Source organism: Euprymna scolopes, chromosome 9 (genome assembly GCF_053919585.1).
Source record: "Euprymna scolopes isolate OS-2025 chromosome 9, ASM5391958v1, whole genome shotgun sequence".
Taxonomy (NCBI): Eukaryota; Metazoa; Mollusca; class Cephalopoda; order Sepiida; family Sepiolidae; genus Euprymna; species Euprymna scolopes.
The window spans coordinates 77,948,731-77,958,408 of record NC_136490.1 but is presented as its reverse complement, the minus strand read 5'-3'; positions in this window follow the sequence as shown (position 1 = coordinate 77,958,408).

Genomic DNA, 9,678 nt, shown 5'->3' with positions numbered 1-9,678 from the left:
TGCCTTTCGAAATAATAACGTATTCTTTCTGCACGCTACCAAACCTACAGACATATCTACGTTTGCTCTATCAACTGCTGGATTTTAAGTTAATACAACATTAAAAAATTGAAATTAATATTAAAAAAGGTTTGTGAACAATATCTCTGTCAAAATTATTTTTTATATCACTGTTCTGTTTATATTCCTATAAATTTATATTGTGAAAATTTACCACTTACCAATAATATAGACAGTTCAGTTCCTTCGGTATTTGTGGTACCGTTCTGAAATATTAACGTTACTATTTTGAAAGCCATGAAGGCAAAGATGTTTTGTAACTTATTTTGTGCTTCCAACTAACAATTAAAAAAATTATATCGTGAAACTTCAATTTTAGCTAAAAAAAAATAATGTTTAAAATAAATAAAAATTGTTAACTCTTGAAAATAGTTTAAAATTTCAAATAGTTTTCATATTGTTTATTTAGATGATCTGCTTATTTACAAAATATCGTGAAACCTTAATTTAACCTAAAAAAATATTTAAAACATCATATTACAAGAATTACGCCCCCCCCCAATATTTTTTTTATAAGGTTTCGGAATCGCCGACAACGAATCTGATATTCAAACACTTCGCAACTGAATACTTTCGTAGATATTATTATTTTCCCAGTACAAAAGTTGGATAAAATTTTACTTTAATGCCCATATTACAGCTTGGTTCTTACAGTGCATAATTATCAATTTCTTCTACTGCTAAAACAATTTTTTGGTGAGGAAAGCTTTATGTTTTGGGATTGTATTGAAAATTTAATGGAAATTTCAATTTCGTTCCGTTTTAATCTTTTATATTTTACTTGCCAATATAATTGAAAGAATACAATTCAACTATCGTAATGTTATATAAATAAACAAAAACAAATATTTTAAAATAAAACTTTATTAAAAAAGAAATAATTTTATTTTTAAATGAAAAAAATCAATTTAGTAAACTAATTGTATTAAACATCCCAACCTCCCCATGTTAAGTATGGCTTTCTAAATAAACACCCCCAGCCTTGTCAGCAAACCTGTAAACCGATAAAAGTTAACATTTCGAATGTGAACAGTGATTTTTCGATTTTGTTAGCGCTTGCTGCAATTAAAGACAATTAAAACGGAACTAACTTTATTTCCATTCTATTTTTTAAACAACCCCCAAAACATAACGCTCTCTTCCAGTTATAGCCAATTTTTTTTAAATTAAATAAAACAGTTCAAAATAAACAGATAAGCGAATATTCTTTTACATTTTTCTTACAACCAACGTTGTTATTTAACCAACTGCAGGATACCGTTACTTTTGTGGGGTTGTTTTGAAAATGGCACGGAGATTATAATTTCGTTCCAATTTAATCTTTCTGGTCGAGCCTATTTCGAAAGCCTGTCTTATCATAGATTTGAACTACAAATAATTTATTACATTTTGATTATTACTATCTTAAGACTTAAAGCTTATATTTATTTCATTTTTCTATTTATATATTGAATTAGTTATTTCCAGTCTTATTTAAACTTAGTGCTTTCTTTAAACCGGATGAACCTTTTATAAAAATATGAGTTTAACGTAAAGAACACGAACAAGGTTTTATTCAACTTAATTTCTTCCTGTTTACTAACAAAATATATAAATTTAAAAGAGATATAAATAATAAAATAAAAAGGTTATGTAATTTAAAAGAAATACACGCACTCACAAAAGCAGAATTTTTTTTACACATTTTTTTCTTTAAAACCATAACAATGAGACTAACAATTACCTAGATCTTAGTAATTATTTGTTTTAATAGAACTGTTTTAATTGTACTGTTTACATATATTAGTTAACCTAAGTTGGTATTACATTTATTTTACATTTACTTTTTTTTTAAATTATTACTTTTAGACTGTGACGTTTACACCCGGAAGTAATGAGTCACAAGTAGGTCGCTTTTATTCATTTTTGCTACAATATAATTGTTTATAATTGTACTATTCAGAAATATTATTTATAGTTCGTCCATTTCAGTTAGTATACATTTCCTTTGCGCTTAATTAATTTACAATCATTAATATCGTTAAACAATTCCGTTTAAAACCGAAATTATGCCACCCAAACGAAGTAGAAACGAAAGTGAGGAAGAAAGAATGGAAAGATTGGAAGCTAATAGACTAAGAGTTGCTGCAATTCGCTCCAATGAAAACAATTCAGATAGAGAAAGACGTCTAGAACTTAACAGGATACGTCAAAGAGAAAGGAGAGCAAGACTGTCAGATTTGGAAAGAGAAACCCAACGTGAAGCTGACAGAACTAGACATGCTGTAAGGCGGTTAAATTCATCACAAGATGAAATTCAAGAAAGGCAAAGATATGCACTGGAAAGAGAAGCAATATTACGATCGAATGAATTATATGAGGTAAGTAGACGTACACAAGGTCAGTTGAGAGTGGCTCAACGACATCAGAATGAATCGGAAACCCAACGAAGCTTTCGCCTATACCAAGGGCAACAACGAGAGGCTGCATGGAGAGAGAGTATGACTTTGCCCCAGCAATTGACAGAAAACGAGGCAGCTAGACAACGAATGACTGCTTTGAGACACCATGAAATAAAACACTGCAATAGAAAAGGATTGCTCTACAACAAAAATGACTCTCTCGCTACAGCTGATATAGGAAAAATGGACAAAGTATGTCAACATTGCTCAGCTGTAAAATTTAAAGGAGAAACCCCTGGTTGTTGTTGTTCTTCTGGCAAAGTTGTGCTTGATAGCTTTCCACCACTGCCTCAGTTGCTTCAAGATTTGCTCTCCGGCAATGGTCCCATCTCTAAAGATTTTCTGCAAAATCTACGCAGTTAAAACAATTGTTTTGCAATGACATCATTTGGTCACAAAATTGCGGCAGTACATGGGTGGAATCCTTCTTTTAGAATTCGAGGCCAGGTTTGCCACCAGATTGGGATTCTTTTACCACCTGAAGATGAAACAGCAAAGTTTATTCAAGTCTACTTCTTGGATAGTCTGGAAGAGGAACTACATAATCGGGGACGTGACAGTAGACTCAATAGAGACATTCTCCGAAGTCTGACTGAATTTTTACATGAGAACAACAGCTTCATTTGTCAGCTGAAAACAACAAAGGAGGGGATTGAAGAAGAACACTTGGTAGAACATAAAGTTGTCATAAGGGAAGACCGAAGGCCGCAAGAAGAGCATCCACGGCGATTCAATGCTCCAACAACAACGTATGAGATTGGAATATTAATGGAGAATGAACCAACAGCTAACCGGGATATTGTCTTGCGTTTTAGAAATGATACATTAAAACGGATCTCCGAACTACATCCCCTCTACGATACTTTAATGTACCCGTTAATGTACCCCTATGGTTCTCCATCTTACAACATCTACATGAAGGCATCCAATGGGCGAAAAGTTACCCAACAGCAATTTTATTCGTACCATTTAATGACTCGACCTGGAAACTATTTTCTCTGATACCGAAGGCTATTTCAACAATGGCTGGTGGATGTGTACTGCAAGATTGAAACAGAACGTTTACAGTTCCTGAGGCGTGAGCAACAGACCCTGAGAGCTGACAATTATAGCAACTTGAGAGGTTCAATTCTTAGGGAGGATGGGAATCAAGAACAGTTTGGTCAACGAGTTGTACTTTCGGCAACTTATACAGGAGGCCCTCGATACATGTTTGAGCGTCAAAGTGATGCCATGGCATATGTTCGGCGAATGGGCCGAGCCGACCTCTTCATCACGTTCACAACAAATCCAAAGTGGACAGAAATTACAGAAAATTGTCTTCAAGGGCAAGACCCTCAGGATCGTCCAGATATTGTTGCCAGGGTTTTCAGGCAGAAGCTAAAAAAGTTACTTGAATTTATTAAAAAGGGGGGATTTGGCAGGTTGAGGGCTTTCCTGTACAGTATTGAATATCAAAAAAGAGGACTGCCGCATGCACACATTCTCACCTGGCAGGCCCCATAGGACAAACTTCTACCAGAAAAAATGGAGCTCTGCATATCTGCAGAGATCCCTGACAAAGAGGAAGATCCTGATCTTCATGCTAAAGTGATGGCACATATGGTGCATGGACCTTGTGGACCATTTAATCCAAATTGTTCATGTATGATTGACAACAAATGTTCCAAAAAATACCCAAAAGAATTTCTTCAGTGTACCGAGCAAGGCCAAGACTCTTACCCCAAGTACAGGCGAATAAAACCAGAAGATGGAGGCCAGACTGGTACAATAAGGATGAAGAGAAATGGTCGGTATGTTAATAAAGAAATAACAAACCAGTGGATTGTTCCGTACAACAAGGTCCTCCTTCAGCAGTTCAACGCTCACATTAACGTAGAAATTTGCAGCTCGATCCAAAGCATCAAATATGTCCTCAAATACGTGAATAAAGGATGTGATCAAGCAGTGTTTGAACTACAAAGAACTGATGGAGCAGCTAACCAACAAGGCCAAGTCACATTGTGGATGAGATCCAGCAGTTCCAGAATGCAAGGTATGTCGGCAGTTCAGAGGCGGCCTGGAGGATATTGGAACATCCCATCCATGAACATTTCCCCCCAATTGTACAACTTTCTGTTCATCTTGAAAATGGGCAGCGTGTCATGTTCTCAGCTGATACTGCTCTGGAACGAGCCCAAGGTCCACCGCCTGCCACAACTTTGACAGCATTTTTTCAACTCTGCCATGAGGATGACTTTGCAAGGGGTCTCAAATACGTAGAAGTCCCTGAGTTTTACACTTGGAACAAATCGACAAAGAAATGGATGAGAAGAATGCGTGGGGTACAAGTTGAAGGTACTGAAAATGATGATGTATGGAAGGCACCATGCATTAGGAGAATCTACACGATTAGTCCAAAGCAGGGGAGTGTTATTTCTTACGCCTGTTGCTCAATGAGGTTGCTGGCCCAACTACATTTCAAGATTTGCAAGCATACAATGGTCAGGTGTTTGAAACATACAGAGCAGCGTGCCTTGCTCGAGGCCTTCTAGAAAATGACCATCACTTGCATCAAGCAGTAGGAGAGGCAAGTGCCACTCAATCACCTTAAAATTTGCGAAGCCTATTTGTGATAATTTTAACAGCCTGTGAGCCAAGCAATCCTCTTGAGATCTGGATGGCTTTTCGTGATGTAATATCTGAAGACATTCTTCATAGATACAGGCAAGAAGTTAACAATCCAGAAGCAGATTTTAATGAGGACATCTACAATAAAACTCTTTGTCTAATTGAAGAAAAAGTTCTCCTTATGTGCGGTCAACCATTGGCAAGCTATGGATTACCTGCACCAACGCAAGGGAGAGATGAAAGACTCGCGAGAGAGTATCAACGTGAAGTTACTTATAATCTTGAAGAACTTTCCCTACAAGCAGAAAATATGCAAGAAAAACTGACCGATTCTCAAAGAGAAGTTTACAATTCATTCATGGCAATGTTGGAAGCACAAGGTGAAATGAACAAAAACATGATGTTTCTTGATGCTCCAGGTGGTACGGGCAAGACTTTTGTAATCAATTTGATACTTGCAAAGATTAGATCCATGAGAAAGATTGTGCTTGCAACAGCATCCAGTGGCATTGCTGCTACTCTACTACAAGGTGGCCGCACTCTTCACAGCACTTTTAAAGTACCCTTGGATACTCATCGAATGGATCAGCCAGTTTGCAAAATTACTGGTAACTCAGCCTTGGCAAATGTAATTAGAGACACCTCTGCAATCATTGTAGACGAAGCCCCAATGACGCACAAGAGTGCTTATGAAGCAATTGACCGAACACTGCAAGACATCACAGGAAACAAGAATCCCATGGGTGGCATTCCAATCTTATTTTGCGGTGATTTCCGTCAAATCCTCCCAGTGGTTAAAAATGGCACAAGGGCTAACATTGTCAATGCAAGTTTGAAACAATCCTATCTCTGGAGGCACGTTATAGTGAAGAGACTGACTACTAATATGAGAGCCTATATCTCTGATAACACAGCTGCAGCAGACTTCTCAAAATTGCTTCTCTAAATCGGTAATGGTCAGTTTCCTATCACTTCTTCACCTGACACAATTAAGATTCCAACTGCGCTTGGTAAATGTGTCGGTAATCAGAAGCAACTGAAAGACAAAGTGTACCCAGACCTGCAAAACAATGGAAAATCACCGGATTGGCTTGCTGAGAGGGCTATTATTTCGCCATTAAACAGCAATGTGAATCATTTGAACAATTCAATAATGGATGAATTTCCAGGAGACACAAAGCAATACAAGTCAATTGATTCGGCTACTAATGAATATGAAGCTGTTCACTACCCTGTGGAGTTTTTAAACTCTTTGGAGATATCTGGAATGCCTCCACACATTTTAAATCTCAAAATTGGATCGCCAATCATGATTCTTCGATCCTTGGAACCGCCAAAAACAACAAACGGAACCAGATGTGTTATCACCAGATTGCACACCAATGTACTTGAGGCTACCATTTCCTGTGGTCCCTACAAAGGCGAAGCCGTTCTACTGCCAAGGATCCCCTTAGTTCCATCGGACTCAGAACTTCCATTTAAATTCCGGAGACTCCAATTTCCTGTGAAGGTGTGTTTTGCAATGAGCATAAACAAAAGTCAAGGTCAGACATTTAACATCATTGGCGTAGACTTGACATCAGACTGCTTCAGTCACGGTATGTTCTACGTCTCCATCAGCCGGACAGGAAGTTCAGAAAAAACTCTACATTCTGGCTCCAAATCAAAGCAGCAGAAATGTAGTTTACCCTGAGGCTCTTCAGTGACAATTTCGAGAAATGGATATGAGGAAAAACTGACATGATCTGATTGTGGTAAGTTTTTAGTATTGAATGTGCAAGATAAAATTTAAGCAAGAGTTGAAAATTACTTCAATGAAAAATTTACTATGTAACATCAAGTAACCTTCCTTTTTGATGAAAATGTTTTGTGAAGTTCCTGATTGAATTTCAGTCACTACAAGAGGTAGTTAAAATGTTAATCACCTTATGCAATCGTTGCTCTTACAACATCAACTTACTGGAAAGGTGCCCACAGATTTTGGTACCCGAGTGCGCAACAAAGCTCCGTGCGAAGCACGGGTATCTTTGCTAGTACAGAAATAATATATACATACATATTTATATATACACACACATACATACAGATATATATATATGTATTATGGCTATGTAAAGACCAAATTTAAATTGTTCGAAAACATTATTTTAGATTGTGAAATTAAAAAATAAAAATGAATGCGTCAGCTAACCGGTTTTGAAGCTCGCTCAACAGAGCTAAAATCGATTTTAATTACGTTTTAAAAAGAAAAGGGGGGGTACCAATGAATCGGAGATGAAAAAGTAGGGGGGAATATATGTATAAAAAAAAGGGGGGGGGGATTAATTATTTAATAGAAACTAGATTAAGCCCTAAGAGATTCTCTTTTTGTTTGCAAAGAGAAGGTCTCAGAGTCTTAATATATATAGTTTATAGAATTTTGAGATGATAAAGAGAGTGCGACTTACTAAGGATGGAAAAAAAGTCCACACTAAAATTCAAAGCGCAAATACGATTATTTATAAGGTGCTCTCCTATAGATGAGCCATGGGTATTGTTCAAAACGTCCAAAGGTAGGTAGTTTCCATTTCGAATTTTGGATGGAACATGTTGTTTTACCCTATTATCTAATCTTTGAGACATCCGGCCGACGTAGTGCACACCGCAGCTACATTTAAATAAATAAATAAATAATAGAATTGTTATGGTGGTGGGGGAGGGGGGAGAACGTCTTTACAAATTGAAGACAAAATGGGTTTACAAGAAAAAACAACATGGGTATTTGATGCAAATTAACATTGTTGTACGACAGAAATTTGCTTGGCAAATTTTTCACTAATATTACCTAGCCAAGGTAGGCGTAGGTAGATAGAGCATTTGTCGACAGATGCCGGTTTAATTTTATTGAAATTAGAAATTTTATTTCTAATTGTAGATTACACGATTTGCAATGGAAAACCATTATTGCAAAGAGTCTTGGTAATAAATTTGACTTCATCATTTAATTTGTTCTCTGAACATATCATATGGATAAGGGTGTTGATAAGATTATATTTTTGTTTAGTGGGGCAAAAAGAGTCCCAACATGTGTAAAGACCAGTGAATGTAGGTTTACGGTATATATATATACACACACACATATATATATGAGAGAGAGAGAGAGAGAGAGAGAGAGAGAGAGAGAGAGAGAGAGAGAGAGAGGATGGGGCTTTTGAGCCAGATGTTGGGAAAAAGCCTGTAATTTCCTTGAAATGTCCCAGTATGTCAGGAATAAACTTACACATTTCTCTGAAAATTTACCATGTATATAAACTTAGTTTAGGACCACTATCTACTATATCTTTCTATACACACAGATGTTCTTTTTTTTATTATATTATAGATGTTTGCAATAATATATGTACATATTGTAAAACCTTCCTATGATATTGCAAGTTGTTCATACAATATTGCAAAACTGTACAATATTACAAAACTATTCATAAGAAAAAAACAAACAGATGTGAATATAAATATTTATTTCAATTTCATTTCAAAAAAAATATTTGCATATTATGTTTTACAGTTTGTTCATCACAATATGGACTGAACTTTTGAAAGTAAACCTTTGAAGTTTTGTACTCTGGTTAATTAGTGACGTTCTCTTTACCTGCCTGCCGTTGTCCGGGGCTATAAAAAAAAACTAACTAGAAGTTGTAAAATAGTGATAAATTATATTTTATTTTGCAAAAAAAAAAAAAGATAGATTTTGGATAAATAGTTAATGTAGAAATTCTGTAAAACCCACTCAAACCTTCTCTGGTTATAGGGTGGATACCTCCAATCATCGCTTGTATCAACTGCGACGATCTCACTTTCCTTTTAATCTTTGTAAAACTCAATTCTATAGGGTTCAAGAACGGCGAATATAGAGGTAGGAATAGGTGGGGCATACTATGTTCAGTCAGCCAATCTTTTATCAAGTTGGCATGGTGTGCACGTGCATTATCCATGATTACTAGGGCCTGGTCAAGTAACATAGGTTCCAAGTTGACCAGAAACCACCTGAATATTTCAGCATTTATACTACCAGTATAAACCTCGTAATACAACACCATTTCCCTGTAAACAGCTTGCAATAAGCTTTGGTGATGCGGGCACTGTTGTTACCAGGCTTATTCCTGGTAGTGCTCTACTCCTTTGCCTTGTCAAATGCAGGTTGAATACGGATTCATCTGAATATATTAATTAGGTTCCTGGTTGTGTGCGGGTTATACATTCTAACTCTGGTCTTTTTTATCATTAGCTTTTGCTTGTTTAGGTTACCGGATATTATTCTCAAACCAGGCAAACAAATGGCTCCTTATATATATTGCATTCTTCTCTTCCACTAGATGTATGATTTTCCTTCCTATTTTTCCACGATCACAGTTCTCCTACCAAATCTCTGTATTGTCTGTTGAGTTATGTCTGTCACTGGTCCCGATATACCATTGCCTTCAGTGCAAAGAGCTGTGTTGGTTTGCGGTGTGGTATTTTCTTGCACTTAATTCCGCTTGGGCTATTGCGCAGTATGGCGCTTGCAACAGTACCTATGGCTTTCCTCAAG